At 36.2% G+C, this 20,000-nt stretch overlaps 1 protein-coding gene across 1 annotated transcript in view; it reads left to right on the top strand.

Annotated features, from left to right (window-relative positions):
• Positions 1-20,000, top strand: part of ppm1h (protein phosphatase, Mg2+/Mn2+ dependent, 1H) — an 85,810-nt gene that overhangs the window by 1,337 nt on the left and 64,473 nt on the right. The gene's annotated exons all lie outside the window — the stretch shown is intronic.

Below are 20,000 nucleotides of genomic sequence, written 5' to 3' on the forward strand. Positions count from 1 at the left end.
AATTATTTCTATGTTCCAGTATCAATGTGAAGCAAGTTGGAAGTTTTATGATGTCAGTGACTTACTCACTGACGTCGAGCTGCGCTGTGTGTTTTCTAGTGGAAGGTCCTGCACCTGTGTAACTGCTTTGCCCGAATGTTCCACAGAATGAACTAAACTCCCACAGAAATAACTGGCTCAGTCATTCAAAGTAACTCTGGACATAAAGTTCAGAGACACACCAGGTCCCACTGTGCTAAAGGTTACATTCAAATATCTCAGGAGGAGTTCAGTTGTCAGGGCGATATTCAAAATGTTCTGCTGATATTGTGACCTAAATACCAGCTCCTGGAGTCAGGCTTCTAGGGACGGGCATTCGATGAAATTTTCTTAATCGATCGTTGGAAGAATTAACGATCGATTATTGATTCATCATTAACGTTTTTATATTAAAATGATCATCATTATTATTACTATCTGCACTAATCTGCATAAATAAACTCAACTTTACGACATATAAACCTTAACCACTCTAGAGCCACATCAATCTGTTTGACATTATAATGTGTTTAATTCAGTTTTGTGCAACTCTCACAGAACCAAAACTTAAAACCACATCACTAATTTGCATAAACTCAGCGAAGATAAAACTACAGCTCTTGTGTCGCTGATGCAGTCAATTTCTGTTGGATTAAAAGACATGACTCAGGTGAATACAGGTTAGTGTGAACATATTTGTGTTTGTCAAAACCAGGACACCGTACGGGGGGAGGGAGGTGGGGACTCGTCATCCACATTGCGCGACTCTCACCTGGTAAAACTTTTTCCCACTGGACACAGAAACATATGTGCTGCTTTATACACTGTGCACATGGACTCACACTTGTCCCAAACGCAATGGAAAGAATGGAATTTCTTGTAGAAGACATTGTTAAATACACATTTGTGCTTCAGTTCGTTACAGACTGACCCACTGTCTGTGTCTCGCTCCTTCTGATGCAGAGACACATGTACACACCTGTTTGGTCACACTACACACAGCAACATACATTCGGTTTGTCGATTAAAATGAACGTAATCGATGAAATTCTTAATGATCAATTATCGATTAATCAACTAATCATGCCCATCTCTACAGGCTTCCTCCTCCTTGAACCCAAACAGACCTGACCCTCCCAGATCCTCCTTAACACCTCTGTAAGAGACTCAAGTGGGCTACAGAGGACCACCTAAACACCTCTGTAGGTGACTCCAGTGGGCTAAAGGGTGTGAGCCATACTGTCTTTAGCTGTGATATGTTTCGGTGTCAATCATTGGGTGTGTTGGCAGGATCTTATAATTGTGAGTGAGAAGTCGTCCAGCACAGTCAGTCCTTGGGTAATAGTTACATAATAAAGTATCACTTGTATAGATAGTCTTCTGTAAAGATTGACTGTGTTTGGGACTCCTTGCTCACGCTGTCAGGTTGTTCCTGCTCATCCTACGCTTTTCTTAAAATGAACGTGTGAAGTCTCCTGTGCTTTTTCAGCTCTTTATAATTTAAATAGAAGTTTATGCTTGTTTCCTGTTCTGACATCCACAGAAACAACCAAAGCAAATGCAAATGAGTAAAAATAGGTGGATTTGTGTCTGCAGCTGGGTCATGGAGGCAGCGGTCGTAGCAGAGATGCTCAGATTTCCCTCGGCCCCTGTGAAGCTCGTTTGAGGGGGTCTCACACAAACACAGTCCCTCCGCTGGTGTTTACATCGTTACTCTTGTCCTTTCGGTCATGACACAGAGTTTAGGGCTGTAGTTGTTGTCAAGATTCAAGCTGTTTAAAGTTGAACACACTGATGAGCTCAAAAGGTACAAAATAATAAAAGCCTTTATTTGCACATCGTAGATAAAGTTCAAATCTCGCCAACATGTTTCAGCCCTTTGGCCTTCAGCAGGGCAACACTCATTTGAAGCACCTTAGTTTTTTTCAGTGTTTTATTTGAGACTGGTCCCTACTGAAGTATACTGTATTTAATACTGGTATTTACTGAAGTACACTGTATTTAACACTGGTATTTACTGAAGTATACTGTATTTAACACTGGTATTTACTGAAGTACACTGTATTTAACACTGGTATTTACTGAAGTATACTGTATTTAACACTGGTATTTACTGAAGTACACTGTATTTAACACTGGTATTTACTGAAGTATACTGTATTTAACACTGGTATTTACTGAAGTACACTGTATTTAACACTGGTATTTACTGAAGTATACTGTATTTAACACTGGTATTTACTGACTGTATAACTGGTACTTTACTGTATTTACTGGTATTTAACTGTATTTACTGAAGTATACTGTATTTAACACTGGTATTACTGAAGTATACTGTATTAACACTGTACTGAAGTATACTGTATGATTTACTGAAGTATACTGTATTTAACACTGGTATTTACTGAAGTATACTGTATTTAACACTGGTATTTACTGAAGTATACTGTATTTAACACTTGTATTTACTGAAGTACACTGTATTTGACACTGGTATTTACTGAAGTATACTGTACTTGAGAGTAATCTGTTCTGAAGTACACTGTATTTGACACTAGTCTTTACTGAAGTATACTGTACTTGAGAGTAGTCTTTACTGAAGTATACTGTATTTGACACTGGCTTTTATTGAAGTACATTGTATTTGAGAGTAGTTGTTACTGAAGTACACTGTATTTGTCACTGGTATTTATTGAAATACACTGTATTTGAGACGAGTCTTTATTGAAGTATACTGCATTTGACACTGTTCCCTAAAGTACAGGTGTACTGTATTTGAAGCTGATCTTTACTGAAGTATACTGACAGGTATTTACTGAAGTACACTGTATTTGAGAGTAGTCTTTACTGAAGTATTCTGTATTTGAGAGTAGTCTTTATTGAAGTATACTGTATTTGACACTAGTCTTTATTGAAGTACACTGTATTTGAGAGTAGTCTTTATTGAAGTATACTGTATTTGAGAGTAGTCTTTATTGAAGTATACTGTATTTGACTTTTTTTGACTGTATTTCTAGTTTTATTGAAGTACACTGTATTGAGAGTAGTCTTTATTGAAGTATACTGTATTGACACTAGTTTTATTGAGAGTAGTCTTTTTAAGTACTGAGTACTTGACACTAGTCTTTATTGAAGTATAGTATGTATTTGAGAGTAGAGAGTAGTCTTTATGAAGTATACTTTATTTGAGAGTATCTTTACACTGTATTTGAGAGTAGTAGAGAGTAGTCTTTATTGAAGTACACTGTATTTGAGAGTAGTCTTTACTGAAGTATACTTTATTTGAGAGTAGTCTTTATTGAAGTATACTTTATTTGACACTAGTCTTTATTGAAGTACACTGTATTTGAGAGTAGTCTTTATTGAAGTACACTGTATTTGAGAGTAGTCTTTACTGAAGTATACTTTATTTGAGAGTAGTCTTTATTGAAGTACACTGTATTTGAGAGTAGTCTTTATTGAAGTATACTGTAAGTCTTTATGAAGTCTTTATACTTTATTTGAGAGTAGTCTTTATTGAAGTACACTGTATTTGAGAGTAGTCTTTATTGAAGTATACTGTATTTGACACTAGTCTTTATTGAAGTATACTGTATTTGAGAGTAGTCTTTATTGAAGTATACTGTATTTGAGAGTAGTCTTTATTGAAGTATACTGTATTTGACACTAGTCTTTACTGAAGTATACTTTATTTGACACTGCTACCTGTAATAATAGGACTATTTTGCACAATCTCTGCTGCCTCAGTCATTTTTATAATCGGAAAAGGCTCAATACTGTTTTCAAAAAATAAAATGATAATAATAGATCTTCTAGTTTAAATATGGATTATTGTATTTTTCACACAAGCATTTCAGTTGCGGTTAGATTTGCAATTTATGTTTTAATAATAGGATCACATTTTAAACACGTCTAGAAGAGATTTAGTTGCTTGTGGAGAAAATGATGGATCTTCAAAACCTGCAGCATTTGCTAATTGTTATTAATTGTGTCTGTTCAAGTTGTGATTAAGATTCAACTGCTTCCTGTCTGTCTACTTCCTTCTCTTAAAACCAGTATAACCAGTGTTATGCTCCCGTTCTCATATCATAACATACACATAGTTATGATTATGTTACGTTTAGTTCCGTTTTTTCATTCAAAAATGAATTGTAATCTCAACATTTATCGTAAATTCTGCTGCTGTACTCACACGTTGTTCCGTACAGAATATAAACACGGCCTTTTGTGTTTCTCTCTTATCACGGTGAGTGTGATGTCTTCAGTGACACAGCTTTTTTTTTTTTTTTTGATATCCTCAGAGTCACTGTCCTCCAGAGAACCCGGCCTCACCTAAATGTTAGTTAGATAAAAGTTAAAATGTTAAAATGTTAAAAGTATGACTGGGTATTGTTAAGAAATTGCCGATACGATACATATCTCAATACTGTGCACTTTTGATTTGATGCGATATATTTTAAATCGATTCCATATGGTTCAATAAAAAATAAAGGCCAAATCATGGCTGTGATACTAAAAGTCTTTGTTAAAACTTTTCTTGTGCAAAGTTCATATGAAACACAAACATTTTAATCATCAAAACAGTGAAAATGTCAAATGTGTCACATAAACAAGTTTCCTTCCTCTAAACAAGCAACAAAACTGTAGCACGGAAACAATATCATTTAGTAAAATATACACACAAAAAAAAGTACTCTTGGTGATGTATCGATACAGCAGCCCACAATATCGATACTGTATCATCACATTAAACGATATGATATATTGATATTTCAATATTTTTGCACACCCCGAGATAAAAGTTAAAATGTGAAAAGTTAAAATGTTAAAATGATAAATGTTAAAAGTATGGCTGGGTATTGTTAAGAAGTTGCCGATACGATACATACCTCGATACATAGGCCACAATACAACATCTGGATACAGTGCACTTTTGATTCAATATATATAATATAATATATATATATAATAATATAATATAATATATATAGATATATTTCAAATCGATTCGATATGGTTCAAAAAAAAAAAAAAAAAAAAAGCAGCAGCCCATGATATTGATACTGTATCATCACATTAAACAATACGATATATTGATATTTCAATATTTTTGCACACCCCTTGTTAAATGTTAAAATTTAAAAAGTTTAAATGTTAAAATTATAAAGTTTGAATATTCAAATTATAAAGTTAAAATGTTAAAAGTTAAAATGTTAAAAGTTAAAATGCTAAAAAGTTAAAATGGTAAATGTTAAAATGTTAAATGTTAAAAGTTAAAAAGTTAAAATGGTAAATGTTAAAAGTTAAAAAGTTAAAATAATAAAATGTTAAAAGTTAAAATGCTAAAAAGTTAAAATGTTAAATGTTAAAATGTTAAATGTTAAAAAGTTAAAATGTTAAAATGTTAAAATGTTTGTTAAAAGTTGGGCTCTGTTCAGTTCTTCCCCTAAACCAGTGTTTCCAAACCTGGGGTACCGCGCTCCTCCACAAGCGCTGAATAGATTCTATTGCAGTTTAAATTTCATCTCCGTTGAATGAACCTTTCTGCGTCTCTTTGAGTGTGTCCTTGTTTAGAGTTATTGTACAGCAGTAGTGCAGTTTTATTTTGACCTGGTTTAGCCTGTAGTTTTTAGACCTGCACTGGCCTGGTTTAGATCTGGTGATACTCAGAAACTCTTGACAGGATGATTCAGTATTTCAAAGATGCTCTATACTGTTGTGTAGGGATGTAACCATATCCAAATCTATCTATATTATCACGATATACATCTCATGGTACCATATTTATTGTGATATTTTGAAGAGGCTGATATAATGTAATTGTAGATAGGACACTTTTTTGCTTTTCAAATACTTTGACTAGTGAATTGGTGTGAATTTTTACCGTCATAATCCCAAGAATTCAAGTCAGAAACGTATGTCTTCATGTTGTCTGCGCTGAAATGAATCATGGGATATGTAGTTCCCGAATGTTTATTAACTATTGCTACTATAAAACCTGCACTGCAAGCAAAGAGACTTGTGATTTGACATATTGTGACAACCCACGATATTATTGTGAGACTTTTGATGATACGATATCACGATATTTCAGTTATTGTTATATCTCTACTTTTGAGGTCGGGCAGGACCGGCTGCCTGTGGATGTTCTGTGAATGTGTGGCACAGTGTCACATGTCACACAATCAGTGTTGGGAAGGTGACTTTTAAAAAGTATTCCCCTACAGATTACAGATTACATACCCCAAAATGTAGTTTGTAACGTAATCCATTAAATTACTTAAAGTGAGTAATGTAATCTGAATACTTTGGATTACTTGATTTGCTGTAGAGTAGCAAAGACGAGAATATCTTCACATAAGATGTTTTGTCAATAAAAAGCCCAGTCTTTACTTAATATTATTGATAGAAGACGAGGAGACACGGTCCACGCGGCATGATTTAGTCCTGTTAAATCCTGTTTTAGACCTGGTTTAGACCTGGTTTCAGTCCTGACTTTAGTCCTGACTTTTAGTCCTGGTTTAGACCTCATTTAGACTTGGTTTAAGTCCTGATTTTAGTCTTGATTTAGACCTGGGTTTTGTCCTGGTTTTAGTCCTGGTTTAGACCTAGTTTAGACCTTTTTTAGACCTGGTTTTAGTCCTGGTTTTAGTCCTGCTTTAGTCCTGCTTTAGTCCTGCTTTAGTCCTGGTTTAGACCTGGTTTAGACCTAGTTTAGACCTGGTTTAGAACTGGTTTAGAACTGGTTTAGAACTGGTTTAGACCTAGTTTAGACCTGGTTTAGACCTGGTTTAGACCTGGTTTAGTCCTGGTTTAGACCTGATTTTGACCTGGTTTAGTCCTGGTTTAGAACTGGTTTGGACCTGGGTTTAGACCAAAAAAAAAAAAAAAAAGGGAATAGCCCAAAATGTGAAAACAGGAAAATACCGAAGTGTAATCCATTTATTTCAACAAAGTAACTGTAATCCAATTACCACTTATGGAAACAGTAACTGTAACTGAATACAGTTACTCATAATTTGTACTCTGATTACGTAACTCTGGTACATGTAATCTGTTAGTCCCCAACACTGCACACAATGTGGGAATTTGCCTTCTTTCATTTGTTCATTACCAATGTTTTATTGCTAAAATATATAGTGTGAAGTTTTTTGTTTTTTTTTAAGCTTCTTGTCACCATAGAGATAGGTCAGTATAAATCCATACTGAGGAACATTCCAAACAAAGTAGTGAGAAGCAGGTTGTGAACCCCACCAGACAGGCTTCATGCTTTATTCTCAATCTTATTATAACAAGATTATTTATGTTTACAAGACAACCACATTAGAAATATTATTAGAGCGGTGACCTCTGCAGAGGCACTGCTCCTCTGTCACAGTGTCCAAACTATAAATGAAACAAATGACATCAATAAAACCAGTTTTATTGATTTATTTAATGAGCCAGACACAGTGCACAATCTACATGAACTTTAACAGGAGAGATGTTTGTATCAGGTTGTAGCACCAGTGATAATTTCCACCGGTCGTCCCTGGGCAGGTTCATTGATTGATTGTATTTAATTGACCCGAGCTCTCAGCTGTTCTTCCTGGAGACCTGTGTAGCATGTTTTAGGTTGGTCTAGTGCAGGTGTGTCCAAACTTATTTCTAAACACAGATGAAGCAGAGGGCCGATCAAGGGCCGTAGACGTGAGCTCAAAACAGTGAATAATAGATATACATGCATGTTTAACACTTTAGAATGAGACATCAGTCTTTATTCATGCTAAAATCCTCAAAACCACACATTAAATCTTCAATATTAGCTTTATCAAGGTAGATTTTCGAAAAGTAAAAAGATAATTTTTAATTGATGTAAGGTAATGTGGGCCAATTCTCCTGGAAGCCTGAGGGCCAAGAAGAATTTGTCCGAGGGCCGCATTTGGCCCACAGGCCGTAGTTTGGACATGCCTGGTCTAGTGTCACCATAACTGTTGGTGCTTTATTTATGTTCTGTCATGTTTAGGTCCTTCATAGTGTCTTGCATATATGAACTTTTTGTGTTAGTAATTTCCCTGTAATATTGCAAAAATGCAGCCATAAAAGTCTGTGTCATGCCCGCTGTTTTCCTCTTCTTCCAGCTGGTTGCTTCTTGCTTGTTGTGTTCTGGTTCAGCATCAGCTGTTTATCTTGAGGGCGAAGCTTCTAATGTGGCACCAGCCGCAGTGAAGAGCATCTACATGAGCACAGGCCTCAGGCTGTGGCCACGTGCCGAACAAAAACACATGAAAAGAACCACGACTGTCAGCCTGTCCCACTGTGTGTTATTACTAAATACAGAAACATACTGTACACGTAAAAGGCATGACTCAGAAGAACTGGGCAAAGAATCCTGACCTTGTAGATGAGTATTATTATTAGGGGTGTAACGATATCCAGGTCTCATGATACGATATCGTCACGGTATGAACCTCACAGTACGATATTTATTGCGATATCGTGGGGAGGCTCACAATTAGGGATGTAATGATATCCAAATCTCTCTGTACAATATTTTAACAATATACATCTCATGATATATTTATTATGACATTTTGTGGAGGCTAAAACGGTTAATATGCTACTTTTTCCTCTTAAAATGCCTTGACAAGACTTAATCCAAAGAACTAAGACTTAAAAGTGTTAGAACTGTTATTTCTTCTTGTAGTCTGCACTGAAACGGAGCAAAGGATCATGGTCTATGTAGTTCTCTGTCTTTTTTTTTAGATATTACTGCACCATAATTCTTCATTTAAGTAAAGAGACTTGTAATCCCATATATTGGGATGGTCCATATTATTGTGAGAACTTTGACGATACGATATCACAATATTTCAGTTACTATTACATCTCTAATTATTATCAGTATGTAGTATAATATAAGAAACTCAATACCCAGAATGATACTAAAACTATCCTTTTCCTCACAGCTGTTGTTTTGAAGATCATAAAATAAAATAAATGAGTAAGCTATATCTAGTTCAGTACATTTTAGTTTCATTTTCAAACTTTCAAAAAAAAAGAAAAAAAAGCCTTGACCACATGCCATATTATGTTAAAAAAAAAAAAAAACATGGAAAAAACAGATCAAGATTTTAAAATGAGTTTAGATTTTGTGTGATACTTGGATCTCAACCAAAACATGCATTTTTTTATTCTTTACAAGCATAGACTGTATGTAAACAGACTGTAAATGGATGTAGTTCACACACTAGCTGGCACGTTCCAAATAGGAAGTTTACAAGTTTCAGGCTCCTACCGACTCTGACTAGGCTGATTCATCAGCTGGTTTCACTTCGTAGAAACCGTCTGACCTCACAGTGTTAGAATTTGCTGGCTCGGTTTGTCGATTAAAATTAACGTAATGGATGAAATTCTTAATGATAAATTATCGATTAATCGATTAATCATGCCCATCCCTAGTATTGTCAGAGTTCTCGCAATAATATCATGGACCAGCACAATATATCGAATTACAATTCTCTTTGAGTTATGGTGCAGCAACAGCTTAAAAAAGACAAAAAACTACATAGACCATGATCCTTTGCTCCATTTCAGCGCAGACTACAAGAAGAAATAATAGTTCTAAACACTTTTAAGTCTTTGGACTAAGTCTTGTCAAGGCATTTTAAGAGGAAAAAATCTGTCTGTCTGTTTTGTTTGTTCGCCTCCACAAAATATCACAATAAATATTGTACCGTGAGATGTATATTGTGAAAATATCATATTGAGAGATTTGGATATTGTTACATCCCTAATAACGAGCGTCTACACTATATCATGAGCTTCCCCACAATATCGCAATAAATATCGTGCCGTGAGGTTTACACCGTGACAGTTTAGTATCGTGAGACTTGTTTTGTTTTTTTAGTTTAGGTTATTTTCTGTACATATGTGAACATGTTTTGTTAATTTACTCTTTTACATTCCCATTAATTAAACTTTACTTAATTTATTCCATTTTCCAGCTTGTTTTTTTGTTACTTCCTTGACCCTTGCGAGATGGATTTAACATTAACAAGAGAAAACATTCTACATCATGTAGATATTCTGAAAGTGCATGTGATTCTTAGTTTTTTTTTTTTAGTTTAGCAGTTCATACTCCTGTCTTCCACATGTTATTGCCTCTGGACTTGTTTAAAATGTTAACTTTAACTGAACAAAATTGTACCATTTAAGCTTTCGTTGCAAATCTAATCACATGACTCTCTCAGCGCTGTCAGTTCCCTCAGATCTGCGTTTGTGTCTGGTCCACTGGCCTCTCTGTGCACGGATGAGCGAGTGTCCAGCTCTTTTCCTCTGCACTCAAACACTCCCATTCACACAAGTGGAGTTTTCTGGACCCATTTACAGCCAGTGACACACTAAACCACAGAAACACTCGTACTTGTCACTGAGCGAGACCTATTTGGAATGATACATGTGGCCTGCTTTTTTGTTTTACACGTTTCATCTTCTTACTTCTGGCTTGAATGTTGGCGTGTATCGATACGTTTCAAATCCTCCCCCGTGTCCCGTGTGGTGTCACTTTGAGGAACAACATTTGAGCGTCCAAACTCAGAGGAGCTGATGTGTTTACAGTTCAGGGTTCAGTGAACTTCAGTGTTTGGATTAGACTAAACTACACTGTGCAAATACTTTAAAGCTACTGAAGCAACATCTACACAAAATATTATAAAACAGGAATTGTTGTGTTGGAGATGCAACATATTAGGCGTGTGCAAAAAATATTGAAATATCGATATATCGTATCTTTTAATGTAATGATACAGTATTGATATCATGGGCTGCTGTATCAATATATCGCAAAGAGTATTTCTTGGTATATTTTACTACATTATTTTGTTACAGAGCTACAGTTTTGTTGTTTGTTCAGAGGAAGGAAACTCGTTTATGCAACACATTTGACATTTTTGCTGTTTTAATGATTAAAATGTTTGTGTTTCATATGAACTTTGCACAAGAAGTAGTTTAACATAGACTTTTAGTGACACAGCCATGATTTAGTCTTTATTTTATATCGATTTGATTTGAAATATATACTGTATCGAATCGAAAGCTCACTGTATTGAGGTATGTATCGTATCGTGGTCTATGTATCGAGATATGTATCGTATCGGCAACTTCTTAATGATACCCAGCCCTACAACATATTGATGATGATGATGATGTCTTTTGGCTATTTCTGCGTCCAAAGGAATTCTAGGGGGATTCAGTATCGCTGGCACATTGGTGATTTTAACCTGCTCGAGGGTTTTGAACAAAGCTGTTTTTAAAATGTAAAACTGGAAAAAAACAACAATGTCAGTGAAGTGTGGTCTTCTCTTCCGTTGGAGATGATCTCTGGACATAAATAATAATGTCAAATGTCGTTCGATCAAAACAGCGTGGTTAAGCTCGTGTCCCTCGGAGCACTTCATGCCCTATATGCTCGAGTTATGTGAGCGCCCACACTGCCCCAGACTAGAACATATAACAACATTTATAAAACCATACTATATACACTTGTAGCCCCAAAATACACTCAAATAAAGCATGTTTTTTTTTTGTTTTTTGTTTTTTTGTTCCAATTTGGTTGTGTTCATCAGACTTGCAGACTTACTTGCAAATCCCCACCTCTGATGAACACTGATGACTCGAGTCAGACTTGAGTCACTATATTTAGGACTTGAGACTTGACTTGATAAAACAGACAAAAACTTGGAACAGTCACAGGTATATTTTGACATTAAGTCATGACTTGAAGCTTAAGTTCAGGTCAACTTAGGACTTGACTCAGACTTCAGGTCTGTGACTTGATGCTTCTCCTAAAAAATATACATATATATGTGTGTGTTTTATTTATTTATATATATTATATATATATGTTATATATATATTTGTATATATTATTATATTTTAATATACAGTAATATACAGTACCATACAGTAATATATAGTACTATGCAGTAAATACAGTACAATACAATAAAACAGAGAACTACATGTCAAAATAACTGTTATTTAGCACTTTTAAATCTGAATTCTTTCTGTTCTGACTGTAATGATTCACACACAGATCTTGTCAAGACATTTAAAAAAGAAAAATTTGCATTTCTCCAACTTATACAAATACTTATAAATACTCATAATTATACCTTGACTTTTTAAGTACAATTTAGTTAAAAATTTTGTTTCTACTTTGGTTTAAAAACTTGAAATGACTTGGACTTGACTTGGACTTATGGGCTAGTGTCTCGAGACTCGACTTGGACTTGCCTGTATTTGACTTGGGACTTGACTCGGACTTGAGGTCAAAGACTTGAGACTTACTTGAGACTTGCAAAACAACAACTGGATTCACCTCTGATGTTCATTACATTAAAAACATACATTCTGACTGTGAGCATCTCCACAAACTTGACTCTCATTTTGACCTGCTTGTTTCCATGGAAATGTTATTCATTTAGGTTCATTTTACCCACATTTCCAAAGAGAATATTCCGAATTATACTTTTAAGGTCCGTGTATCATTTGTTGAATTTCAATTAAGAACGAAAAACAATAAAATTGGAAAATATTTTGTTATACTTTCAAAAAGAAAAATCAGATTTTGACCTCTATTTCCAATATTTCATTGAAAATAAATTTCAAATAACACTAATCACAAAACAGTCTCCGAACCTATTTTGATATTTGATTCTCTCTGGTTTATTTGCTCTGGAAGTTCTGCTACATTGTCAACCATGGATCTATACAAATAATTTTTAGCAGAGTTCTATGGATCAACTGAACAAAGTTTATCGCTGCTTCCTGTTTCTCATCATGAAGTTCAACAATGATTTTCTAAGAAGGTGAAAGTAAATGAGTCGCTATAAAAAAAGACGACGTGTTTGGCCACAAGACTGCAATGATTTTTCAGTTAAGTCCTTCAGCAGCAGAACTTTAGGGCAAATAAACCAGAGAGAATATCAAAATTGAAATAGGGACCGTGACTGTTTTTGCGTCTGTGTTGTTTGAAATAGACTTTGAATAAAATTTTGGAAATAGAGGTCGAAATCTGTTTTTCTGTTTGACACTAAAATGGAAAAATGAAATAATAAACTGTTTTCCCGTTTTATTGTTTTTCGTTCTTAACTGAAATTCAAAAGGACGAATGGTACATGGAGCCTTAAATTCTTCTTGTTCTACTATAACTTGACTTGTTTCTATTTTCCCTGTTACTACGGCTACTAACCACTACCACAAATACTTTTAACTGCAGATTCCTCCTAACCCATGGCAGTGTGGAGGATGTGCGCTGGTCACATGGTCGGTCACATGTTTCAGTGTTTTCTGAGGTGGTCACGTCACAGATAAAAAGAGGAGAGTCAGTGAGGCAGAAGAGCAGAACAGGGTCAAACTACTGCAAAGTGTACTTATGTAAAAGGACTCCTACAGGGTTTGTACCAGCGGCTTTTATTCGGGAGCACGCCTATGTTCTCTCAGCCTTAAGGTTTATAAGGTTTCTAACGTCTGTTTTGTTTTTTTGTTTTTCGAAATTTAGATCCTGTGTTCCCACATTTCCTTTATCATCAGTTTGTGTCAGATTTTATCCCCAGTTCTCCCAGTTTGTTAGTCACTTACACCTGAGTTATTCTCCAGCAGCAGTTGACTACAGATGGTCCCGGTCAAACAGAAGTAAACAACAAGGCCAAAAATTCAAGTGAATTCATCTGATATAAAAATGTATTGAACAGATACATATGTACTCTAGTTTATGAAACTGTTGACCTTTTTTCTGTACCATTTTTGGTTCTAAAGTTCCATATGTTTTAAACAGACCATGTATGAAACATGGAACAAAAATTATTTCCCAAATTTCAAAGACCTGCAAATCATGTCAATAAATGGATGTATTTCATCATATCTTGTGTTATTCCATCTTTGAACTGTTGATGAAGGTACATGATTTTTTTTTAAAAATGTATTTAAAATGATAAAAATTTGCTTGGAAGGACTGACATATTTTATAGAAATAGTTTCCTTTCATTTTGAAGTAATATTAAAGTATTCAGAAGAAAAAAGCAACAAATGATGTAAAATCCTGCACCTTCTACTTGTTTGTACAATTTTCCCTCCGTTACTTTTCCCTCCGTTACCATGACCTTTCTTAATAAAAAATCTCATGACTCAAAAAGTAAGAGGTTTTTCAACCTAATCTTGTACCATATGGTAGAAAACTATATGAAGCAAATATTCAAACCAGTTTGTTAAGGATATGGAAGTGAGAACTACATATCTACATACTATTGGATTTATTGCCCAAAAAGTGCTGCATATTTCATTCCCTCTGTTACCAACATTTTTTTGTCAACAACTTGAAAGAATATCACAGGTTTAACTTGACCCTGTTGGAGTGTAACTCTTTCCTACATTCTGATACTTTACTTATTTCAATAGTCCCTCTAGTTTCTGAATAAGAGACATTTGAATGTCAAAAATCTGCCCCTGTTTCCCTCCATTACCACTTGACCAGATCCAGATGTAATGTAGAGGTCATGGTGCAAAGACCTGAGGCTGAAATGACTCTGAATCATCCCTTTAAATACTGTTTAAAATAAAATAAAAAATGATTTGAGTTTAATTTTGAGAAAAAACTTAGAAATAAGGGAACATAGACATGACCCCTTTTTATTCTGCTGAACTACTTTTAAAGGACCATATTAGGCTGTTTTCTGATCTATGTTAACTTATAATATGGTTTCCTCATCCAAAAAAAGTTGTGTGTCACTGTGGCAATGTCTTAAGATCCAACACCTTCACGGATGTATTCAGCAATAAGACCTACACATGCCAGAGCTTTGCCAACTGTAACAGCACCTACGTCATCTACAGGCTTCGATGTGAATGTGGACGCTTTTACACTGGACGCACCAAACGTAAGTTTAGAGAGAGACTGGCCGAACATAAATGTGTCATCAGGATCAACAACGTACTTTACTCAATGGCAAAACACTACAAAGCTGCTGGTCATAGCAGTCCCACCTCTCTCAGGGGTGTGGTCACAGAGGTCATCTCCGAGGATCCCCGAGGAGGAGACCCACTGAAACATTCTGGATCCACACGCTGAAGGCCACGGTCCACCCTGGTCTGAACGAAGAGGTGGATTTTTCACCCTTCTTATAACTGTAGCTCCCCTTTCTGTCTGTTTGAACTATTTGAACTATTTGAACTATTTGAACTGTGTCCATAATTATTGGGACCCATTAAGCTCCTGCATGTTTGCTCTTATTTGCTGCCTTAACTTTCCAATGTCTGTATTACACTGTTGCCAATAGTTACGAGGGACTGGTTGCCTCCGTCCTTGACAACTGGCCACCAAATACCTGGGTATTTCTCATTACCGTTGTTATGAAATTACTGGTGCTTTCTTCTTCTTGATGATCAACTGAAAATAATGTTTGAAGTGTGCTGTGTAATCTAAGGGATTCTGTATTGTTGACTAGACTCCAGTTTATACAGAACAGTGCTATTTATCTGTTGTGTTATGAATGGTTTGTTGTCAATATACTTGGATTCAATATGTAAATGTTTTGGGAAATTTAGTTTGTGTTTTTTAACTATCACGTGGCTGGGGTCACGACCCCTATAAATGATCACACCTGCTGCTCACTCAGTCAGTGTCAGTCACCCTGATGAAGACGACGTCGAAACGCGTTGGCGTGATTTTTTAAAAATTCACCGCAAATCAGAGCCTCTGCCGTCCTTTTTTCTGCTTCACGAGAATCTAAGCTCCGGTTTGATGAGCACCTGTATGTGTACGTTTTCTGATCCAGTGTAGCGCTCTAATTTTGTTACTACTACTACTACTACTACTACTACTACTACTACTACTACTACTACTACTACTACTTACTACTACTTACTATTACTACTACTACTACTATTACTATTACTACTACTATTACTATTACTATTACTACTACTACTATTACTACTACTTACCACTACTTACCACTACTACCACTACTTACTACTACTACTACTACTACTACTACTACTACTACTACTACTACTACTACTACTACTACTACTACTACTACTACTACTACTACTACTACTACTACTACTACTACTTTTACTACTACTAGTACTACTTTTACTACTACTACTTCTATTACCACTACTACTACTATTATTACTACTACTACTACTATTACTACTACTACTACTACTACTACTATTAACACTACTACTACTACTACTACTACTACTCCTCCTCCTCCTCCTCCTCCTCCTACTACTACTACTACTACTACTACTACTACTACTACTACTACTACTACTACTACTACTACTACTACTACTACTATTACTACTACTATTACTACTACTATTACTACTACTACTACTTTTACTACTACTACTTCTATTACCACTACTCCTACTATTATTACTACTACCCCTACTCCTACTCCTCCTCCTACTACTACTACTTACTACTTTTACTACTACTACTTACTACTTTTACTACTACTACTACTATTACTACTACTACTACTACTATTACCACTACTACTCCTCCTCCTACTCCTCCTCCTCCTCCTCCTACTACTACTACTACTACTACTACTACTACTACTACTACTACTACTACTTTTACTACTCCTACTACTATTACCACTACTACTACTACTTACTACTACTACTACTACTACTACTACTACTACTACTACTACTACTACTACTACTACAAACCCTGCAGATTTAGTAGGCTTCTTCTCTCAAACATGAAATGCTCACTTCCACCTTGTGATGTCATGTTGTAATACAGGAAGTGCTCCAATGTGTTTTTTAAGTTCCATACACCTTCACTAGAATCATTTAGATGATTTCAGCTCTGGAATTGCCGAGCTCTACTGACCTAAAGGAAAAATGAGCTGTTAACTTGAAAACTACCACTTCATGACGTCACAAGGTGGAACCGAGCGAGCACTTTGAGATTTGGAGATGTAGACAAGGGTTACTCGAACATGTGAACGAACCAAAACATAACTCCAGGTTTGTTTTTGAGGAGGTAACAATATTATAACATAACTTAATCAGTTTTCCGTAATATAGGACCTTTAATCATTTGATACGAGGACCTTCAACCTGTTTTATCTTAATTTGTATCATTTTTAAAGTATGTTTTTGTTTCAAGTAGATGTACTAGTAAATTTGTATAATACTGGATGATGTGAAGATGAAAAATAAACAGAACAGGTCTGATTTTCTGCGGCGGTGCGATCTTGACCATATTGTAATTCACTGCTTCAAGATTTAATCCAGCTCTTCAAAACACACATACTTTTCCCTCACACTTCTCCATCTCCGTCATGCTCTGAGTGAGTAGTGAGTGACAGGTGGATTTAACCAATCACAGTTAAGTGATCTCTTAGAACAGGGATGTCAAACATACGGCCCAGGGGCCAGATCCGGCCCTCCAAGACCTTTAATCTGGCCCTCGGCTGATTTCCTACTAAAATATTTTAATTATATTTTCTATTAAAATATTGGTAATTTTCTGTGGTGTTTATCACAGCAGCGTCTCCAGCGTCTCTGTACGTGGCCCCTCCCACCAGAGCAGCACAAATGAAGACTTGTCTCTTTCCAAACGCTCTTAAAGGACGATCGTTTTGACTGTTGACCGTGACACCCTCATCAGAAAAATGTCCAACATGAGAAAAGTGGAGCCGAGAGCAGGATTTTCCAAGAAAAAATTGACTTATTCCTATTTACATATAAGTTCATGTTAAAACATTGTGTTGAAACTGCATTTTTCTTAAAGTTTCAGGTTGTTCATAATATTATAATATTTTATAAAAGAAGTTCATCAATTAAAAAAGATTTCTGTAATAGATTTGTGTTTCTCTGCACAAAATATTTGAACTTATTGTTATTTTTGGGGTTTATATGTCATGAGTTTTCTGATCCGGCCCCTTTGGGATCAAAGTAGGTTGGATACGGCCACCGAACCAAAATGAGTTTGACACTCCTGTCTTAGAAGCAGATTACTGTAGTTTCCTCCTAAAGCCAGAAAGATGTTCAGTTCAGGATTTGTGATGGTGAACATTTGGCTTATTGCACAGCTCTACTTCCTGGCCCTCTTTTAAATGTCATTGCATCAGCCCTCTTAGCCTAATGCAAAGGTGCTATTGCCAAATCTTTTACTCAAGTAAGACTACAGAGAGATCAGAACTGACTCAGTTGTATGACTCAACAGAAGTAGAGATTCAAGGAATAGCTTGTGTAATGTGTGTATACAGGACAAACACAAATGCATAAAGCTCTTGTAGACTTAGGCTGTGTTCAGGCTGCAGCCTGAAGTGACCCAAATCCAATTTTTTGGCCTCTATGTGACCTGTATCTTTTAATGACAGTCTGAATGACACAGATCCGATTTTTTCAAATGTGACCCAGGACACTTGGATATGTGCTCCTGAAACTGATACATATCTGATCTTTTGACATGCGACTTCAGTCTGAACGGCCAAAGCGCATTCATTTGACCTACGGGTACAAATGTCACAATTCTGCACTGAAGTAGGTGAAAATTGTTAATGAACTCCGTGTCACTGAAGTGAAGCACATCACCACTCTTGGCTCCGTCTCCACATCCACACGTTCCTTTCAACGGACGCCGCTGCCGCTGTCCCACAAAACACCACGGCCAAAAACCTCGTCCTTCTCCTTCTCAATCTCCTCCTTAAAACAAGTAAGTTGTTCATGTTCTGGCTCCAGTAAACACAGAGCACGCTCGCTGCGGTTGACGTCATCATGTCCTCCAGTGCGCAAGCAGGACACTTTCGTTTCGTTTAATGTTCACACTGGAGTCACTTACAAGTCGCACTTAATTGGAAATGTGAACGACCTCGCAAAAACATCGGATTTCACAAAAAAATCAGAATTGAGCGTTAAGCCCTGCAGTCTGAACGTAGCCTTACAGTGGGAGGAGTAAGCAAAACGTTTACGTGAACTGAAAAGTACTTGGCGAGGAGGAAATTCAGTTTGTCGCCCTGACAAAAGTTAGATTGGTTGAAAAAAAACTAACTTTTGTCTAGTCGACAAACTTAATTTTCTCCTCGCCATGGATTCTACCTGCATGACTGAGGAATTCTTCACACAATTAAGAGCACTGTTACACTGTAGAGCAGGGGGTCTCCAACCTTTTTCCTCCACTGAGCTCCCTTTACAAAACAAAAACGCCAGAGAGCTACTAGTTTTAGCAGTCACAAGAATTTAGTATATAAAAGAACCTCAGCAAGCCGTAGATGAAGTACAGTTAGATTAGAGTGACCAGATGTCTCTATTTATCCAGGACAGTCCCAGTTTTGAGCCTGTGTCCCCTGTTCCAGCACATTTATACAAAACCGGTGATTCCCCCCCCCAGTTTTTACAAGAAATGTCCCAGGCATCACTATTTTTGACCAATTTGATCCCTGCCAACAGTAAAGAGAGGCATAAATTGTCATAATAGCAGTAGTAGTCATGAATGGGCTGAGTACAGAAAAGTTTTCATTACATACTTGTTTCACAGTTGTATTTTTACCAATCTCAAACCTAGCCTGATTCATCAGCCGGTTTTGCTTTGTTTCACTTCGTAGAAGCCGTCTGACCTCACAGCCTTAGATTTCGTTCACTCGACGGTAGGCGGCTACTTTTTATCATTTGACCAATCGCTGCTATTTGGTCATGACATATGTAATGTGCTGCTAACAGGGCTAAGTGGTATATTAAGCTTTTCCCAAATCCTGTAGGATAACGTCTTTCCCCTTGATAAAGTTCATTAAACATTCTCTTTATTCATTATCTTTATTCCGGCTTGATCTCTTGATTGGCTGGTGCCTGGACTCACACTCCCAGGGTTTTTGTGAACCGTCTAGTGTATATTGAGTCCTCATCTAGTCGCTGGAGAGAAATGAAATTGAGTGGAGGCACTAGGTGGTGCCAACCTGCCTACC

The sequence above is a fragment of the Boleophthalmus pectinirostris genome, unplaced genomic scaffold (genome assembly GCF_026225935.1).
Source record: "Boleophthalmus pectinirostris isolate CB_2022bp ecotype Guang Dong unplaced genomic scaffold, ASM2622593v1 HiC_scaffold_2, whole genome shotgun sequence".
Taxonomy (NCBI): domain Eukaryota; kingdom Metazoa; phylum Chordata; class Actinopteri; order Gobiiformes; family Gobiidae; genus Boleophthalmus; species Boleophthalmus pectinirostris.